Source organism: Aotus nancymaae, unplaced genomic scaffold (assembly GCF_030222135.1).
Source record: "Aotus nancymaae isolate 86718 unplaced genomic scaffold, 86718_ANA_hifiasm-v0.15.2.pri h1tg000016l, whole genome shotgun sequence".
In the NCBI taxonomy this organism is placed as follows: Eukaryota; Metazoa; Chordata; class Mammalia; order Primates; family Aotidae; genus Aotus; species Aotus nancymaae.
In genome coordinates, this window is record NW_026988428.1 from 58,898,558 (window position 1) to 58,919,272 (window position 20,715).

The 20,715-nt window shown below is 41.3% G+C and overlaps 1 protein-coding gene across 12 annotated transcripts in view; it reads left to right on the forward strand.

Annotated features, from left to right (window-relative positions):
- Positions 1 to 9,483: 9,483 nt before the first annotated feature.
- The window catches only part of PPFIBP1 (PPFIA binding protein 1), a 172,699-nt gene continuing 161,467 nt past the window's right edge, over positions 9,484 to 20,715 (forward strand). For 6 of the 12 annotated variants that reach the window (XM_064377378.1, XM_064377381.1, XM_064377382.1 and 3 more), the window contains exon 1: positions 9,485 to 9,673. The gene's annotated coding sequence lies outside the window, so the exon portion shown is untranslated. Of the gene's footprint in view, positions 9,674 to 20,715 lie in introns of all 12 variants that reach the window. The other 6 variants (XM_064377380.1, XM_064377383.1, XM_064377387.1 and 3 more) reach the window with 2 other exon arrangements.

A 20,715-nucleotide genomic window follows, 5' to 3' on the forward strand; every position in this document is an offset into this window, starting at 1 on the left:
GTAGCCGCCCCAGAGCAATTGGGTTCAACTTTTATATAACAAAGTTGTGAGTTGTTTTTCTGTCACCACAGACATCAGGTCACGTAACCAGACCATTCCCAAATGAACCAAATGTGCAACAGGGGGAGCTTAAGTGCTCAGAGGATCGGAGACTGAATTAAGAAGTAGATGCCTCAGCTGGGCACAGTGGCTCATGCCTGTAATCCAGCACTATGGGAGGCTGAGGTGGGAGGATCACCTGAGGTCGGGAGTTCGAGACCAGTCTGACCAACATGTAGAAACCCCATCTCTACTAAAAATACAAAATTTGCAGGGCGTGGTGGTGCATGCCTGTAATCCCAGTTACTTGGGAGGCTGAGGCAGGAGAATTGCTTGAACCCAGGAGCCGCAGGTTGTGGTGAGCCAAGATCTCGCCATTGCACTCCAGCCTGGGCAAAAAGAGCAAAACTCCATCTCGAAAAAAGAAGTGGACACCTCATGGCCCGATCCAGGATCCAGTGAAATCGAATTCTGGTGACCCCATGGCAGGATACAGTCAGATTATGCCTTTCGACATTACATCATTGCAAGATCCAGTCAGATCACACCTCATTACCCTATGGTTAGAAAACCTGGCTCAGCCCCCAGCTCAGAGAGATGATGCTTTGGGAACTAGCCCTGTTCTCCTACTGTGTTGCATTAATTTTTAAAATCCCCTTGTTAAATCCTTTCTCGTTGTGGTCATTGGGTTAACACCTGCCTGTGACCAAATCTACCTGTTGTGTGGGTAGCAGATGGAATCTCTAAGTCACAATATCCATTGATCGCCCTTTTGATAGGAAAGCTCAGAACTTTACAAACCAGTCCTATAAGCAGCAGCTTCTATCCTTATACTATTGGTTACGCTCAGAACTGTAATTCAAAGTAAAATGGGATTGATCGAGGGAAGTTTTTTTTGTAGTGACACAAGATATGCTACATCCTGACTCTGTTCTCATTATAATTAAAATAAATAAATCTAAACACCTTCAAGACCCTAAGTGATGTGGCTGCTGATATGAGAGGTTGTAGGAAGATAAAACAATAGTCAAGCTTCTTTTCTTTTGGCCTTTGTTCATTGCCCCTATAATTATAGCTTCTTCACACTTAGGGAAGGAATGAAGTAGAACAAGGCTATGTAATTAATGTAATGATATTTAATTAATATGCAATGAAAATTATATGTTGTAAACTAATACATTCTAAAATTCCCGCAATGTGCGGCAAAAATATATCACCAAGACAGACTGAGGTTGACCTAAAGGAATGTCACAATGAAACATGATTTAGAGACAAACTTAATCTTGATCACCGGATTATATCTTAAGAACTTTCACCTCATTTCAGAATAAAAACACTTCACTTTGTTGGCTCCATTTTTTTCAGGGATGGTAAAATGCCCTCCCATTTATTATCTCATTTAAAGTCACGCCATTTGTTAAGCTCTTTCAAGTAGTAAGGCTTTAAAAGTATTCAGATTACCTCAGGTGATAGAAATTTAGGGTGAGACTACCTGAGGAGGGAAGGACATGCAGGAAACCACTGAACTGTCTGGCCTCATGAGAACTGGAACACAGTCCAGGATTCAAGAGTAAATTTACTGGTCTATCATTCTTGTAGCTGAGCTTCGCTCTCAGCACAGACTCTACTGCCAAACTCGATTGCATTACGCTACTTCCTAGTTATGTGACCTTGGGCAAGTTGCTTAAGCTCTTAGTGGCTTGGTTTTCTTATCTGTAAAGTGGAAACAGGGTTGAAGGTAATATTTAAAGGAATTTAAAATACAGGTTGAGTTTCCCTTATCTGAACTGCTTGGGACCAGAAATGCTTAGGATTTCAATTTTTTTCAGATTTTGGAAAATATGCATTGGTTACTTACAGGTTCTTGTAAATAACTTGCCAGCATCCCAGATCTAAAAATCTGAAATCCAAATTGCTCCAATGGACATTTCCTTTGAGCGTCATGTTGGCACTCAAAATTTCAGATTTTGGTGCCTTTTGAATTTCGAATTTTTGCATTAGAAATGCCCAACCTGTAGTACCTTGCACACAAAATCAGATTGTGTTCACTATCCTCATTACCATTTTAATTATTGCTGTTATATTTTTGATTCTTTCAGTAGCTAACGTTCACCATCCCTGTGGCATCCACTGCTTCGTGGCTTCTGACTACTGCTTTTTTATGTGTGACTCTCAGCACCTACCACCCTTTTCTGCTTTATGTTTTACTTCAGCTCCTGTCTACTTTCTTCTGATCTCATTTTTCTAGACCTCATGCTTCTACTTACTATTCTTGTATGACCTTTATTCATTCTGTTTATGACCTTTATTCCATATGCCTCCTTGCTTCTGCTCTACTCTATGGTCTGGTTTTCCAGACATATTCATTGTGTCATATTAAATGTCTTGAGGGAAATTTTACGTGGCCCAGTAAGTGGCTATTCAGTATAGACCTGTGCTGAAGAGTTCCTATGCCTGTTTGCCGCAGGCCATTGACAAGTTTATACCTGGCTGTCTTCATTCAGGTGGGAATCCATGCTCCAATCAGTGCTATTGAAGGGTTGTAGGAAGGTAACTGAGGAACGCTGGATGTAGAGAGCCATTTTAGACTCTCAGAAGGAAGCTGTAGGAGTAGCAGAGTCAGCGTTCATGGAACACCCTTTTTTAGTTTGTTTGCATTAATGCCATCTCAATCACAGACAAAGAAATGGAAGCTCAAAATTGTTAAATGATGCTGGGTCTTATAACCCAGAGCACACACTTAATTTTACCAAAGAAGAGGTGCTATTTCTTACACTTTCTTTTATTCAGATACGGGTGATGATCTTTTTTTCAGAAATGAAGGTAAAAGGCACTTCTGTGGCTATTATGTATGATTCAGAATTCAAGCCATATAGGGTCAAATGGAAATTAAAGTGAAATAAGATTAAAGAGGTTTAAAGCCTTTAAAAGACAGACATACTAAAGTGATAGTTGGGATACTTTCCCATTGCTTCCTTAATACCTGGCTAGTTTAACAAACCGCAGTGCTAATTATCTGGCAATTCAGATGCTGCACAGTCAGCATCCTTCAGTGGAAAGGAATTTCTGAAGATAGAATCTGGAAGAGCAAGGGAAAGTAGCAGAGAATCTAATTCTTATAGGACTTGGGAGATAGACACTGTAACCTGAAGATTTATAAGCAACTTGTTTCAACGTGCCAGGAAAATTTCTTCAATGAAAGCCTTTGTTTAAGCCAATTTTTCCATCATCATTTTACATCTGTTTTTAGATAAAATTTATTCCTCTTAGTCTTCTTTGAAAGAATGTCTGGGTTAAAGTTAACCTGCCCTTTTAAAATGCAAGTTCTAGTTAAGTAGAAGAATTCTAGTTAAATATTAGGAAAGACTAAAGAGATAATAAATTAATGATTGTCTAAACGACAGGTGAGTGAAGTAGAAATTAATGGATCCGTCTGAAGCCTGGGAATCGTATGTATGGCACTGGTCCAGGGAATGTCAAGTTGGGTAAATTTTGATCAGTTGTGAGCCATAATATATTATTTGAAAACTGAGCCCTATTTAACATTGTGGCAGGTGGAAATCAAGGGGGAACTGACTGGTTTTGAGTCAACAACATGCTCTGTTGTTATTGAGCATGTTCCTAAGACTTTGAAGAGGTCTATCCACAGTGCATGTTGATAGGAAGGATGGCAGTGCTCTCCTACCCCTGGAAAGGTTTGACAGCTGTGGAAAGGCTTGGCTGCTTGGAGAAAACACTATGCAGATCACCTGCATTCAATGAAAAACAGGAATTGCTCCTATGTATTGAAAAGACTGGCTCCCTATCTTGCTGACCTCTCTCAGAATACAGAAAGCAGACATACTTCTTAGAAAATTCAATTAACGAAGTTTGTAATGAGGTTAATTGTTCAAGGGAATTTAATTTGTTTAATTTAGTCATTCGTTGAACATTAATCAAAGACCGTGAAAACCAATTATCCCTATTTTTAATTAAATTTTTTTCAACTTATAAATAGACTAATAAAATGAGTAAGTTGAATGTAACTAGGTTTTTAAATGTATCTGGTGGGTAACCAGAGAATAACCAGCACAATTGGGTTGCAAGGAAAAAGTGATTAAAATAAGACTCCCCACGTGGAGCAAGATATTGTGTCTACTTCTAAGCTCTCTCTATGGGCAAGGAGGGAATGAGGAGGAGGGTTGGATCCAGGAACGATGTCAATGGTGGTAGCTAGGGAGTGGCTTAATATTCAACGAAAGGATATTAAAATAATGTCTGGATTATCACCAATGCCATGCTTAGGATCAGACAAAATAAGCAGTAATTTCCTTTAGAAGGAGTTCTAAAGCTAAGCTTGTTTCATCTGGATTTGGGTTCATGATTTATACCATGTGCTTAACTCACTCTGTATTTGGCAATGTGACTGGGATAACAATAACCGGAGGCACCCATATCCTTTGTGATCAGTCTGGTCAAGTTATTCCTAAACTTCTGAAGATCTAGACCATAGCAGGTTATGAGTTTAAAGCAAAAGACAGCGTTCATTCATTCATTCAGTGAATCTTTAATGAATGTCTATAGGACAAAACATGGTTCTAAATCCTATAAAGAATGTAAAGATGAAATAAATTAGCATCCTGCCATTGAGGACTGTAAGAAACTTGCAGCCAAAAAGGAACATAAGCGACTTATAAAAATCACAGTATAATTGTTTTATGTGGTAGGAAAAAGGAAACTATGTTTGCTTATGACCTATGATGTGTCAGGCAAAGTGCTCTGTCATCTTGCATATGACATCTTGTCATATCCTTGCAACAACACTGTGAGGTAGATATTTGTAGAAATGGGCAAAAATCATAGCGAGGACATATTATTAGGGAACATGGGTGCAAAGTCATGCAGTTCATGCAGTGTGGCCATATGAAGAAGAGTGGAAAGTAAGTTCAGAAGGTAACTTGGGGGCAAGGATATGAAGGCTTTTGAATGCTGGTCAAGAAAGTTTGATGAGTTTTGTTCCTTGGTAAGGGGAAGTCATTTAGGGGTTTAGCGTCAGGAGTGATCAGGGTCATGCTTTAGAGAGCTGCATCTGGAAGCCTGTAAGGACCAGACAGGCAAATGACATGGACTTGAGCCGGGTGAGCCTCTTCTGGTATCTGCATCCAAAGTAGGGGAGGTGTCCTCATGCCTGCCCAGATTTGGGGATGGGATAACAGAAAGAGTCAGCTTGTTCCATTACCGCAAAAGGCGGAAGTCAGAGTGTAAATTGTGGACAATCAATGCTTTAGACATAAAAAAACAAAACAGGTTTGGAGTCAAATAGGCCTTGGTTTCAATCCGGGTGATCTGGAGCAATTTACTTGTATAACCCTGCAGAATCTTTGAATCCTCATGTCAAAATGATGCTAATAACACTTACCTTACAGGATGTTTGTGAGGATTAAATCAGACACAAGATAGATGTCTTTGGGCTAAAAGTCCGTAAAGCAGGATCCAGATGGATATGAGAAAGATCTTTAATGGTGGGCTGCCTGCTTAGTTTGTGTATTACTGGTTGCCAGATAAATTCAAGCAGAGGCTGGCGGCTACCTGTCAGGGATGCTGAAGAAGAGGTTCTTGCATTTTAATAGTGGTTGCATCAAATGACTTTTTTTTTTTTTTTTGAGACAGAGTTTTGCTCTTGTTACCCAGGCTGGAGTGCAATGGCGCGATCTCGGCTCACCGCAACCTCCACCTCCTGGGTTCAGGCAATTCTCCTACCTCAGCCTCCTGAGTAGCTGGGATTACAGGCATGTGCCACCATGCCCAGCTAATTTTTTGTATTTTTAGTAGAGACGGGGCTTCACCATGTTAACCAGGATGGTCTCGATCTCTTGACCTCGTGATCCACCCGCCTCGGCCTCCCAAAGTGCTGGGATTACAGGCGTGAGCCACCGCGCCCGGCCCGCATCAAATGACTTTTAGGGTCCATTTCAAGTTCTAATTGAGCAGGTTTTCTCCTGCTCTGCAGTGTCTCTTGCTCCCTATCCCCCAATAGTGATACTCTCTTGCAAAGTTACCAAAGGTAAGGCTGGTCATAGGAATAACTAGGCAGAAGATATCTAGACTTACAGAGTAAATTAGTGTTGAAACCATAGGAGTCATAAATGATCATTTGCACTAAGCCAGCCAGGAGCCGGGATAGTGGGTAAGTTCTGGGTACCTGTTCATCAGGCATCCTGTCTTGCAATATCCCGATTTTTTTGGAGTTTCCCCAAGATACCCAGAGGGCACTGGTTTCAGTATGTTTATTAAAGGTTACACTCTCTTCAGAAATGAAGTATCATGGTGAAGCCTAAATGTAGAGCAGATAAAAGAACTGTACTTCTGGTGAAACGAAGGGTGAAGGAGGCTGAAATCTCAACCACTGGTTCCTTCCTCAACCACTATGGAACCTCTAGCTTGAACAATACAGCTCCAGACCTGGCCTGTTTTCAGCCTTCCCTTTGAATCTTTTGTTTTCTGGACTCTGGATGGCAGCTGTTATCACTCCAGCTGCAGAGGGGATGGGAGGCGACTTCCTGTTTTTCTATCCGGCCATCTCTGTGGGGGTGAGACATTTCCTGCCCTATCTCTGCGGCTGGCTATAGTTTTGGAAAAATGTGAATCTGGATGCAGCCGTCCTGACTAGGGCTGGAGGAATGGCTGGTAGCCACCCAGCCTCTGTTTGAAGGCATCTGGAAGCAGGGCAGGAGACAGACGCTGATGGACACATTGTGTCCCTGACTGAGGGACAGGGCAGGAGGAGTAGCTAAAAGAGTGGTGAAGTGGTTGGTCCAGAAGTTACTTGAAGGAGTTACGGGTGTTGAACAAATGGTGGGCAGGGGTGTGAGAGAAGGGAAGGGCTCTGGCTAAAGCACAAAAAGAGAGAAAGAAAGAGAGGAAAAAAAAAGAACAAGAAGAAACAGTTGAAGTTTTTATCTGAGAGATTATTTGGAGATAGAGTGCATTTAAAGACTGGAAGAGAAAAGAAATGATACAATGATCCTTTTTCTCATGCCCTGAATTTTTATTGAGCCTTTTCCTTGAATTGAGTATAAGGAATATAAAGAGGTCCTATAAGCAGGATGCTTGCTCTTCAGCGCTTGGGAAGGCAAGAAAGGCATTTAACTGGACATGTATAACCACACGTTTACACATCTGTAAAATCTCAATGCTAATAACAACTTTTAACGTAGGTATTCCCAGCCCTATTTTAAAGTGGAGGTAACTAAGGTTCTGGATGGATGTTTTAGTGACTTGCCCCAAGTTACTCAATAGGTAAGTGGCAGAGCCAGGCCAAGAACCTTGAGTCCTTTTTTCTGTCCAATGTAACACATGGCTAAGTCTTGGCAGAGGACAAGGACTTAAGTTTAATTAGGCTTTGAGAGAAGGGTGGGACTTAAACACCTGAATGGGGATTCTGGTTAGGCCGAAAGGTGAGAATGAAGCAGGGATCTGTGAGTAGACCCGTTTGACTGCAGAGAGGGATTCCCGGGAGCGAAGTGGGAGATAAGCTGGGAAAGGTTAAGTAGAAGCCAGATGAGGGAGAGTTTTAAATAGCTAGATAAGAATTGCAGGGAAAGGGGGACGTGATTTAGAGGGGAAGATGTTGATGACAAAACCAAACGTTTTAGCAAACTCATGTGGTAGTGGATTTTAAATTAAATCGAGAAAGAATTAGAACTGGGGGAAACTGAAGTCAGAAATTCAAGTTAGGAGTTTGGAATAGTGCAGGTCTGACAAGTAATAAGATGGTAATGATATAAAGTAGGTCTTTGAGAGCAGTGGCCCAAGTCTGTGGATTTCTTGTAGCATTCTACTGTTTGAAAGAGTGTAAATTATGGACACTCAATACTTTAAGTATGAAAAGAAAAAAATGGCTTTGGAGTCAAATAGACCTTGGCTTCAATACAAGTTCTAGGTGATCTGGAGAAATTTACTTACATAACTTTGCTGAGCCTTTGATTCCCTCTGTTAAAATAAGGCTAATAACACTTAATTTACAGGATGATTGTGAAGATTAAGCAGGACACAATGGTGGATTCTGTGCATCCCTCTATAAATTTTGGCAGATTGGTGAAATGTATGGTATGTCACCAATCGAAAAACAATGAGGTTCAGTAATCCCAGCACTTTGGGAGGCTGAGGCGGGCAGATCACCTGAGGTCAGGAGTTTGAGGCCAGCCTTACCAACATGGCGGAAACCCCGTGTTTACTAAAAATACAAAAATTAGCGGGTGTGGTGGTGGGTGCCTGTAGTCCCAGCTAATCAGAGGCTGAGGCAGGAGAATCACTTGAACCCTGGAGGAGGAGGTTGCACTGAGCCAGATCATGCCACTGCACTTTAGCCTGGGTGACAGTGAGCTGTTTCAAAACAAACAAGCAAAAAAACCAATGAAAAACAATAGAAAGCTATTAATTCACAATATTTCTAGAAGATGGTGGGTTATATGCTACCTATATCTCATACAAATAAAGCCGCTTTTCACCATTCAGTTCTGCCTCTAAGCAGTATCTGCCTTGGAAGAACCAACTTCTGATACTCTTTCTCTTCTGTCAGCCAAGGGGATTATACCGCATGATATCTGTCAAGGATAAATGTTAGTTAATTTTTAATTGATAGCTCAGCCACTACAATTGGTTCCATTCAACAGTAATTATTCTCATGTGTTTTGTGGAACTCAATTGTGAGCCCTCCTTCCTCCACCCTTTTCAGTGTGTGCATTAAAACAGCAACCTTAAGGTCTTTAAACGTGTTAATTTTTCTTGCTTCAGAGATTCAATTTTACTTGCCCGAGAAGCTTGTGTGGTGTGATTTTCATCACTAAAAGCAAAAGCAGCCACATGGCTGATAACACCACCAGTTAACGATTCAGAGCTGGGTCGTTTTCAGGAGTCTCTTCCAAACCTTTCTGAAGTGCTTTTGAAGTTCTACATTCCCCGTCTAAGGGAACATCCAGCAGTCCCAGGATAATAGGGCAGAAGGGTGAGCTGACGTTTTCCTTTATTTGCATGGCTTAAAGCTAGCCATTTTCTACACCACGCGCCGCCGGGCTCGTACTTGCCCGTGACACCCAGGCAATTGTTTCTCCTTAAAAAGGGTGTTCGGGTGGCTTAGTTTCGTTTCTGATCTGGAATCTCAGCAAATACAACGAGAAAAGTTTAAAACTCGACCCGCCAGGTTCTTCCCTATCGCATTATCCCCGTTCCTTAGAGATAGCAGGAAGGGCAACATTTTCTTCCATCCACCCACTTCCAGCCGTAGTCTGGCTCAGCGAGGAATGTATAAAATTAGTGCACTCCTCTGAGTGACGTTCCCCGGATCCAATCAGCGGGCGCGCAGGCGCCTCCGGCCCCGCCCCCCTGCTAACTCTCTTTGGCTGATTCCTGCAGGGAGGGAGGAGAGAAGGGCGGCAGTGGGAGGGGGAGGTACCTGGAACTGGGAGTGATGTCAGCTCCCAGCTCGATGCCTGCCCGGATTCCTGACATGGTGTAGGGCAGGCAGGGTGGAGAAAGGACGGGAAGGACTCGTGTGCTGCGAGCCGGCGACGGGGCGGGAGTGCTGGGGCTTTGAACTCCGAGGGGAGGTGGACAAGAACTTTTGGAACTACTGCCGGCGGCTCTCCACCCCCAGGTAAGGGCGTTTTGCTCCACTCCGAGACGGGAGGGAAGTGGCACCGTTGTGTGGCTGCAGCTGGGTGTTGCAGCTGCTCCTCTTCCCCGGGTTTATTTTCTTGTCCAACTCACTCCTGTTTCCCAATGGGAAAGGGCACTTTTTGGGGGTGCTGGAGGTGCGGGGGTAGGGCTTAACTCCTGGGGCCCCGACCGAGCTTGTACCTGAAGAATACTCCAGGATTGCACGTGTAGGTCTTGTCTGTATCTTTAGACCCCCGCACCCTAGGCTCCCAGTAATACTTGAGTACCCCAACCAGGGATGTGTGTGTCTCTCTGTCTATGTGTATTGAGGGATTTAAAAATGCCACAAAAAGTTATGAATCATTGATTCAAAAATTATGCTCGTTGAAAGGAAAAAAAGTTTTGTATTTTTTTAATCTCCCTGTGGCCTATTATATATTAAGTAAAATAATATCAACGTTATTACATATCAATGTAAACTGCCCTTTTGTGTAATCCAGTCAGGATATGAGAATTCACTTGGGGTGTTTGTTAATTATGAGCTGTGGGAACACTCGTCTCTTGGGGGCACACTTCTAAAACTGCAACACGTAGTCACTCATATTTTAACTGAGAATCCCTTCAGCTGCCAACTTTGTATCTGGAGGGGTTAGGATGGCTGTGAAAATCTTCAGATCTGTTTCCTTTGGCCACTTGAGGGGCTGGCTGGTAGTTGTGTTTTCAGGGATCTTTTTTAGAGAAGGGAGTTTTAACAGGCAAATGCGGTGGAAGGCGCGGCATATAAACTCTTAATTATAGGGACGTGAATTTTTGAAGCTGTGGGACCAAAACAAATCCTTGCTTTCAGTAAGAACAGTAGAGAGCAATAGAAAGAGAACTTGATTTCAAAGTCCAAGTTTGGTATTTTAAGAAAACAATTGCCTGTCGGGAGGAAAAAGATACTTTTAAGAAGTGAAAGAATTGAATTCTGATTTGTGTTTATTTCCTGTTTCAAGCCCTGTCTTTTTCCTGTGTGGAGATTTTGTGTGCCCAGGTCACTAACTGGGTGTGATTGACTTTCTTGAGGGGGTGGGGAAATTGACTCCACACACTGATTCAGGACCCTCTCATCAATGCTTTAAGGCTCTCTTCTGGAGCAGGAAAAAAAAAAAGTAGGCGCTGAGACTCCTGAGTCAATTTTCCCCTTTCTTTCACCGAAGTCCTCCTCAACAGTGAGGATCCTACTGTTGCCAGGTCTGGAGGAAATGGGAGTGGACTTCATTGTGAGTCAAAATCCATATCCCAGGCCCCTGAAGGAAAAGGCTTTTCCAGGAGATAGAGAGAGAAGCCACAACAGTACATCTAGTAAACCCAAGTCAGGAAGTGGGATAGAGGACTATAGATGGGGTTGTCTGTCTTTCTAGCCAGATGATCTTTAAGTTTCATAACTAGAAAGAAGTGTTTGGTTGTGTTGTTGTTTAGGAAATACCTGGGTCTGTATTGTTCTTAGTTCCTGAAAAAATTAAATCGAGTGGATAAATAGCAGGCTTTTTGAGAAAGGAAAATTTGCTTTATTGGAAAGACAAGAACTTTAAATTTTGGTTTATGTTTTGGCTTAAGACCCAGAAATTGCAAATGGCTCTGCAATAATGATGAACAAGTCTTTTCTATTTATGTTCTATGGGGAGTACATAAAACACATCGTATTTTCTAGTGTACTTTTTCCAGTAGGATAGAGCTGTGGAGTGCAGTTTCTGTGGGCTAATGTGAACTCACTGTAGTGTTCCTTGGCTGATAATGTTCCAACTGCATTTGTAATACCAAAAGATGGGGCTGCAACAGCCTGATGGCTAAGTAAAGAAGGGTATCTTTAGGATGTTATCCTTATGGGCCAAATTCAGATTTACACTTTCTTTCCAAGAAACTAGTCCTAGTTTACGGACTTGAATATACCAAAACTCTAAATTTGATTCACAGCTTGAGTAATAGCAGTAATTTTGCATACTTAATTTAAACCAATATTTCTCTTTCTCAGTCCATGTTTATGAGGGAGATATGGTGTAGTAAAACATAGAATACTTAAGAGATGTTTGAGTTATTGAGAACGGTAGGATCAGGTTTAAATTCCTTTGACCAACAACTGTCATACTTCCAATAGCAACTTTAAAAATTAAGATCATCTGGCCTTAATGGATAAATGTTAATTTGAAATCCAGGACACACTGAAGTTCCAGATCAATAGTCCCTAATTTCAAGGGCATCATTGACAATTTTTGGGAACAAGTTCATTGAGGGATGGTTAATTAACTGTTTATATAGTCTTTTTATTACTCCTTGTACTAGCATGAGATAAGTCAGAAAAGGTCATTTTTCCCTTAGTTACTGACTAGCTGACTTCTTTTAAAACTTTCATATTCATAAAATATTTGTATGAATTAATTTAGATTATGTGGATAATTTGTTACATTAAAACTAACTTTTTATTTATATACCAAACCAGCATAGTTTTCAAACTGTTAACTGAAAGAACATTGTATTCAGCATTCTGTCTTGTCTTTTTGTTTTCTGTATTTTTTGAGACAGGGTCTCACTCTGTCACCCTGGGTGAAGTGCAGTGACGCAATCTCTGCTCACTGCAGCCTCTTCCTCCCAGGTTCAAATGATTCTCCCACCTCAGCCTCCCCTGGGACTACAGGCACGCACCACCACACCTGGCTAATTTTTGTATTGTTAGTAGAGGCGAGTTTTCGCCATGTTGCTCAGGCTGGTCTTGAAATCCTGGGCTCAAGCGATCAAGCCACCTCAACCTCCCAAGGTGCTAGGATTAAAGGAGTGAGCCACGGGTGCCCAGCCTGTCTTTTCAAAGATGTTATTACATGTCTCTGGCCTATTTGAATTACTTTTCAAAACAATGAGTGAAGGAGTGAATTAATGAATGTATATTCATTCATGTTTGGGTTTGTGTCTTGATTCTTTATTAAAAAAACGTTGCTTCAAGGGGAAAACATAGGCAGGAAGTTTTGCATAATGACATATTTATTTTCAAAGATTTCCCTAGAAAGTCATATTAGATCTAAAATTAAGAAAAAAAAATCACAGTTGAGCAGCAAGTTGTGAAATATTTCAGGAAGCCATAATCATAACTATCATGATTATTTTGTTGTTGTTTTTAACTATGGTCAAACAGATGGATTTAAATATGAGAGTTAAAGCTATTAGGGTTACTGTCACATTTTGATGCAGGATGCAGAGTTGTTTTTTTTTTTTTTTTTAAGACAGAGTCTCTGTTGCCCAGGCTGGAGTGCAGTGGCACAATCTTGGCTCACTGCAACCTCTGCTTCTTGGGTTCAAGTGATTCTCATCCTCAGCTTCCTGAGTAGCTAGGATTGCAGGCGTGTATCACCACACCTGGCTAATTTTTGTATTTTTAGTAGAGACAGGGTTTCACCATGTTAGCCAGGCTGGTCTCGAACTCTTGACCTCAGGTGATCCACCCACCTCAGCCTCCCAAAGTGCTGGGATTACGGGTGTGAGCCACTGTGCCCAGCTATGCAGGGTATTCTTTGTGAATAAAAGAACAAAATGTCTTCTGGCCAGCATTTTTTGTTCAACTAAAAGTGGATAATTTCACAATTAAATCAGTTATCAAACTGTCCAAAAACTGCTCTGGGCTCTTGTAGTTCAGCACATCAGTAGTGTGTTATGTCATTTATTTCTCAAATTCATTGTAGTGCACGTCAGAACCTTCTTCCTAGTGAAAAAAAAACCCTACAGCTTTTGTCATATATGTCACTGCCACACAAATTGATGCTGGGTTAAATGGAGCTCATAAATTTAAAACTAAACTGAATTATTCCACCCTACAAAATGCAAAGAATCTTTCTTTTACACTCTTCATTTTATATATAATAATTACTAATACTCATTTGGTGTTCCGTGATATTGTTTTAAAAAAAGCCAAGTGGTGAGCATTTTTTTCACTTCAAAAAAAAAAAACAACTAATGTACCAAACAACTGGATTTTAGATAAAAAATACAGGCCCTTCCAGGAGTTTTAAGTTTACTCACTTTTTAGGCAGTTTTGGGGAGTAGGGGAGAGAACCTGAGCTAAACATGTACCAGTCTGAACCCACAGAAGAGTGTCTATTTCTGAAAGGTGGGTTTGGACTCTGACTGGTCCAGGGGGATGTGTTGTCACAGTTTGTGAGTGCTCTTTGGTTATGCATCTCCCTGGAACTTGATGGGACTCACATTTTGACTGGTCCACACACACATCCTTGTTTTTTTTGGCAAGTGTAATGAGTTCAGAATAGAAAGATCATGTAGTGGTTTCTGTACAGTGGTGCACCTAAAAATGTCCATACCTGAAAGAATTGTACAAACTCAGATTGCGTTGAGTATCAGTCATTCTTGCCAAGGGTCATGTCTCAAATATGGATCATACAGGAAGAAGATCAAGTACCATCATGTTTGGGTCTGGCTCTAGATTTTATGGACACCTCTGGACTACAGAGTAGGGCCTGGGCATTTTCACCTCTCCTTTAATTTAAGGAAATCATGCATTTGACCTAAAAAGACAAGGTCAGAAGGGTAGGTGTGCTCATTCTTGGTATGTGTGTCTTTGTTAAGAGGGGAAATTCAATTTCACCTGGTGAGAGAGGGACTAAGACTTTTTTCAGTGGCAAATCTATTCCTAAAGAAGTGGCCAGGCCAGGCGTGGTGGCTTATGCCTGTAATCACAGCATTTTGGGATGGTGAGGTGGGCAGATCATTTGAGGTCAGGTGTTTGAGACTAGCCTGGCCAACATGGCGAAACCATGTCTCTACTAAAAATACAAACATCAGCCAGATATGGTGGTGCATACCTGTAGTCCCAGCTACTCAGGAGGGCTGAGGCAGGAGAATTGCTTGAACCCAGGAGGTGGAGGTTGCAGTGAGCTGAGATAATGCAGCTGCACTGCAGCCTGGGCAACAGAGCAATACTCTGTCTAAAAAAGAGAAGGGGCCACATTTTAATTTTTTCTTTTAACAATAAAAGCTGAACTCTTAAGAAGTGGACAGATTCTTTAGGCCAGCAAGGTAGTTTTGGGGAAGAACTAGGTAGGCCCATTGGGAAGACTGTGGACTCTTTCATGGTATGCAGTAATACTGTACCGTAGAATTACACAGAAGATAGTGCTGTACCATATCACTAAATATACCTGTGTTTTCTTGTATTTCTGTGCCTAGGATCAAGCTCACTGATGTCCTTTTGCTGGCATTTTGTCACCCTTCTCTTCATCCATAGTACTCTGCACAAATATCTCATTACCACAGAGTTGCATGAGTTTTTCATGAAGAAAGTTTATTGTATTTAGTTTATTTAGAGTAAAGTGAAAACAAGGTTGGGACTCTATGGTCTACTTTTTTCATCTAGTGACTTGACAGGGTGGCTGCTGTTGCATGAAGAATGCCCTTGTGACCATTATCTTTTTCTAAAGATGCTGCTGCTTATAACAACACAGTACAGAATTTTCTTTTGTTTGCACTGGAATTTGAGCACACTCTACTTTTTCTTGTGAATGATGGAAGAGTCCTATGAACCTGTGGGTTCTCAAAATTAACTCTGGGAAGTGAGTGGGGGAAGGGAAACAGTGACAACTCAAGGAGACACTCTGGTTGTACCTGTGATCCGGCCAGGGCCATTTGTGTGAAGTCCCCTGTGTCTCAGTGGGGTTTTTCCTCTGCATCAGCTGCCTGGATGCTTTTGTCAAACTGTCACATCTTTCTGTCCTCCACCTCCATCAATGTGTGACTTTGCATAACTGAGAAAGCTACTAAACACAGAATTAAGTTTATTTTATTGTTTTTCTCTACTAAGGGAATATGATTCCGTAGGATGACTTGCACTTCATATCACCCTGTGGAAAAGACACGGCTGGATGCCCAACTGATATCCATCCTTCCTCCTTCTCTGTAACTGAACCCATTTTTTTTTTAGACAGAGTCTCGCTGTGTCGCCCAGGCTAGAGTGCAGTGGCACGATCTCAGCTCCCTGCAACTTCTGCCTCCTGGTTTCAAGCGATTCTCCTGCCTCAGCTTCCCGAGTAGCTGGGATTATAGGCGCCTGCCACCATGCCTGGCTAATTTTTGTATTTTTAGTAGAGATGGGGTTTCACCATGTTAGCCAAGCTGGTGTTGAACTCCTGACCTCAGGTGATCCACCTGCCTTGGCCTCCCAAAGTGCCAGGATTACAGGCATGAGCCACCGTGTCCAGCCTGAACCCATTTTGTTTAATTCACCACTATGTCCGGCCTCTGTGAGCTTGCCTATTAAGCCATTTGCTCTTTGTACTTCTTCCCTGGAGAAACTAGACAGGCTATCGCATGACCAAAGACAAGAAGCTTGAGGGTTAAAGATGACTGGGTAGAAAGTTAGAAGGAGGCTGAGAAGCTGATAGCATTCTACAGCTGCTCTACTGGACCCTGTCTGCCCGTTTCTTGACTCTTCGTGAGAAAAATAAAATATCTACTTGATTAAACCACAGAACTTGGGGTAGTTACTTGCAGCCAAATGTGATCTTAACTTAGTCTAAATGTTTAAAAATCTTAGTTTATATTTTCTTTAAAAATAAAAAGGCATTATTTTGTATGAGAAAAAAGGTAAGACTTTGGAGCCATGCAGATCCACAACTTGAATCCTGGCTTTGCTATTTATTACAGTTTAATATTGGCAAGTAATTTAGCCTCTCTGGGTCTCAGCTTTCTTATCCATAAAATGGTAACTCTGATATATGTACCATAGCATTTTTGGAAGGATTAGAAATAATTAGGAATTATTATTTTTTTTTGAGATAGTCTCGCTCTGTCACCCAGGCTGCAGTGCAGTGGTGCAATCTCAGCTTACTGCAACCACCACCTCCTGGGTTCAAGTGATTCTCCAGCTTCAGCCTCCTGAGATGCTGAGATTACAGGTGCCCGCCACCATGACCAGCTAATTTTTTTTTTTTTTTTTTAGTAGAGACAGGGTTTCACTATTGTTGGCCAGGCTGGTCTCGAACTCCTGACCTCAGCTGATCTGCCCGCCTCAGCCTCCCAAAGTGCTGGGATTACAGGCATAAGCCACCACACTCAGCCAGAAATTATTAATAGGAATAATAATGGTATATTCAACACATGATAGATCTTCAACAAATGATGGCACTTATACTGAAGGAAAGTGTAGTGGGGAGCCTGGAAGGGGGAGGCAGAGAATTCAGCTCTTTCTCCTAGTAGGTTCTCGGTAAACACAGATGGAATGGCTGAATGGTAGATTGGCTTTACAGCTACAATCCCTTGCCTCCATCTACTCGGCATTCATTCCACCTCCTGTCTCTTTTCCTCATTCCCACCTGCCCACACCAGAATACTTGGAACTCTTCTGTTTTCCAGCTTTGGTTGAGAAAGCAGAGGATGTCCCTATAAAATTTTTATTAACTATAGCATAGGGCTGAAGAGTGGGGCTCCAGATTCAGACAGATGTGGATTAGAATCCCCTGTGGTTACCAGCTGTGTGATTTTGGTTAAGTCTTCTGTGAAATGGGAATAATTGGGTGGTTATGAGGATTATATCTGATAATGTCTATGAAGCACCAACAGCTGTTTTCTTGGCACCCAACATGCACTGGTTTGATGACAGATATTGTTGTTAGTATTTCATTAAGCATGTGTTAAGCAATTCCCAGCCTTGGTACAAGGTCCTCTTGGAGATGGAAAGACCAAAAAACATGATCTTTACCTTAAGAATATTCATATACAGGAGACGGGGGCAGAAAGAGATGGCACACCTTATACATAACCATAATAAAAAGCAGATTTAGAATACTGTTTAGCTGTTAAAACGATTGAATATACTGACTTATACGGATGTCTATTATATGTATTTTAAGAAGTAAAAAACCAAGCACATATGTATGATTTACATTTGCCAGTGTATGAAAAACTGCTAAGTGGGATGACCTATGGGAGTTGGGATGAAGGGGACTTTGTTATTTTTTTAATAGTATATTATGTTTATGTTACAATACTCATGAAATATAAAATACGTTAAAATTTTAAACATCTATTTATTGGTCATTTTGAAGGTAGGTGGGGGAAGAGCATACTATGAACTAGACTAGTCACCAGAGCAAAGAAAGAGACTGGGTTTCATGAGGTTCCTCTAGAAGAAGTGGGACTTGAATGGGCATTAAAGAGTGGATGGGAGATTTTGAGGAGGCAGTGGGGAAACACGAGCACACTTGGGTTTGGAGCAAAATGTAGAATATTGTGAGATTAGATTTAGAGAAAAGAGAGAACAACATTGTTTGAAAAGAGGTAAGCTACATTGGGGCAAATCTTACAGGGTTTTAAAGAGAGTGACAAGATTATTCCTTAAAACAGGATGTTTTTAAGAAAGGAAGAAGTGAGAGAACTACCGTTTTATAAAAATAACTCTGGAAATAGTAGATTGGGTGTTTCTAGTGGGTATATGGAGCAAGGGGAGCAAGAAGGACAGAATACCCTAAATCAAGAATGGCCCACATGCAAAAGTTAATTTTTTTTAAAAAAAGATAATGCTTTGCTGTGTGGCCCAGGCTGGAGTGCAGTGTCTGTTCACAGGTGTGACCGTTGTGCACTGCGGCTGTGAACTTCTGGGCTTACGCAATCCTGCTCAGCCTCCTGAGTAGCTGGAACTACAGGCACATGCCTCCATGCCTGACTAAATGAAAGTTGAATTTTAATGGGAAATATGAGTTAAGATTTGAACATCTGGAGTTTGAGATTCCATCATGACCCACAATATCCTTAATTTTCTCATTGTATGAATGGATAGAATAATAATGCCTGTCTTATCAGATTTTTAGGAGAATAACAACAATAATAGGTAACACTTACCTGGCAGATTACACTTTTTATGTACCAAGCACTGCTCTAAGCACCTTAAATATTTCAACCTAGATTATTCCCTTATTACAGATGAGGAATCTGAGGCACAGGGAGGCTAAGTAACTTTCCCAGTGTCACACAGATTATGTACATCAGACTCAGAATTTCAACTCAGGCAGGTGCAGCTCCAGGACCAGTATCTTCAACCTCTTCATAGTCCTACCTCTGGTATGGTTCTGTACTTGGGGTGTTAAAAGCCAGTACTAACTGTTATTTGACATTATTCATGTAAAGATGGTAAGCAAGAATTTAGAAATTTAGGTTTAGAGTTTAGGCCAAACCCTAGACTGATGGATCATCTCTATAGGGCTGTTATGTAAAGAGTGAGAATAGATGAGCTCCCCAAACAAAATTATGTAGAAAAGAAAGAGAAGCAAGCATACAGTCTTCAGGGGACTCCTGATATTTAGAAATGGTCAGGCAAAAAAGAAGTTAGGAGAGGAGATAGAGCAGGATCTGCCAAAGAGAAGTGGAGGACGATGGTGACCAAGGGAGGAAGCACAGCGTAAGTGGACTAACCATGCCATTCAGTGCAACAGACTCATTACAAGGGTGTGTCCAACAGACTGCCCCTAGTCCTGGTGCCAGGTCAGTTCATGAAGTTGGAATCCAGAGTGCAAAAAATTGAGGACTGCACAGGAGCTGATGTATTGCAGTGGCTTAGTTAGTTCATCCTTTCAGGAATTGATTCGAGAGAGACGTGGTAGATGGATTGGGTTGAAGAAGGCTCAGGTAGACCGGAAGATATTAAAAGAAGGGAAAGGGAGAAAGGAATGAGTGCATGGTCCAGGGTGGAGAGATGGGGCTAGACTCAAAATCAAGTGGAGGGCAGTGGGTTAGCCTCAAAATCCGTAAGAACTCTTCTTCCGATGGGATGGAAAAAAGGATGGGGGAAATGGCAAAGAAAAAGATGTGATAAGAAGGGATATGAGTTGAGTAAGTTCACTGGAGGCGGTCTGCATTGATTTATCAGTAGAGTAGGAAGGAGTGAAAGGAAATTCACAGACAAGTAACTCCGGCTGCTGAGAGGCTGGCTCTGGGGATTATTGTTATGGAGGAAAAATTTGAAAGAATGACAGAAGTCTCTCATCTGAACAATACAAACTGACACATTTGCCAGAATGTGTCTCCAGGCAGGAAGTTAATTTATTGAAGTGGAAAGTAGTGATTATAAAAAAAAAGAGAGAGAGAATGAAATTAGACAAGGGAAAACTTGACTGTCTTTGAAGGAGGAACTTTTAGACAACCAGACTTAATGGTTCACAGGCCAACTTCTTGGGGGAAATCTGAGCTCTGAGTGGTGAGAAACAACTGGTTTTAGAGGCCACAGCTAGGGTTTGGTTAAAACAGAACCACCAAGGCACCAGGAAATACTCTGTAGAAAGGAGTCGTCCAACAGAGACAGCTCTGGATTAAATTCTCCTCCTGTTAAGGTGGTCTCTGATTTTCAGTTTACTTATTTCTAGAAAGATCTTTAGTTGAAAAAACATAGGCTTGTGGCATTTCAGCAGATTTGTTGTGATAATAACATCAGGGGGATGTGAGAAAAGGTTTGAAAAATCCAATAATTAAGAACGTGGTACTAAAAATCACTACTCCATCAGTCCATTGGTGGGTCTTGTGGCGGTTGCTTTGAAAGGTGTCAGTAAAGGCTTGTTCAAGTTCGTGCAGTATAAATTGATAGGCATAATATTCTTGAGTTCAATGGTTCTCAGCAGGGCCAGCTATATAACCCATGGAACCTGGTGCAAAATGAAAATGTGTGACCCTTTGTTCAAAAGGCAAGAAAAAAGTGCTGTTAAAGGTACTAAAATATGAAGCTTTTTTCTTTCACATACAGCTTTTTCTCTTGATTTGTCATGATATTAGCTACTTGTCATTCTATGTGAAGAAAAATTAAACATTAAAATTATAACATGAATTAAAAAATTAAAAAACGAAGCATTGAAGTTTTTAGCATGAATTTCCTCTTCATCTTTATATTGTACGATGTTGAAGGGTTTTTTGTGGTTGTTCATTTTGTTTTGTTTTTTGAGACAGGATCTCACTCTGTCACCCAAGCTAGAGTGCGGTGGCACGGACACAGCTCACTGCTGCTTCTACTTTCTGGGCTCA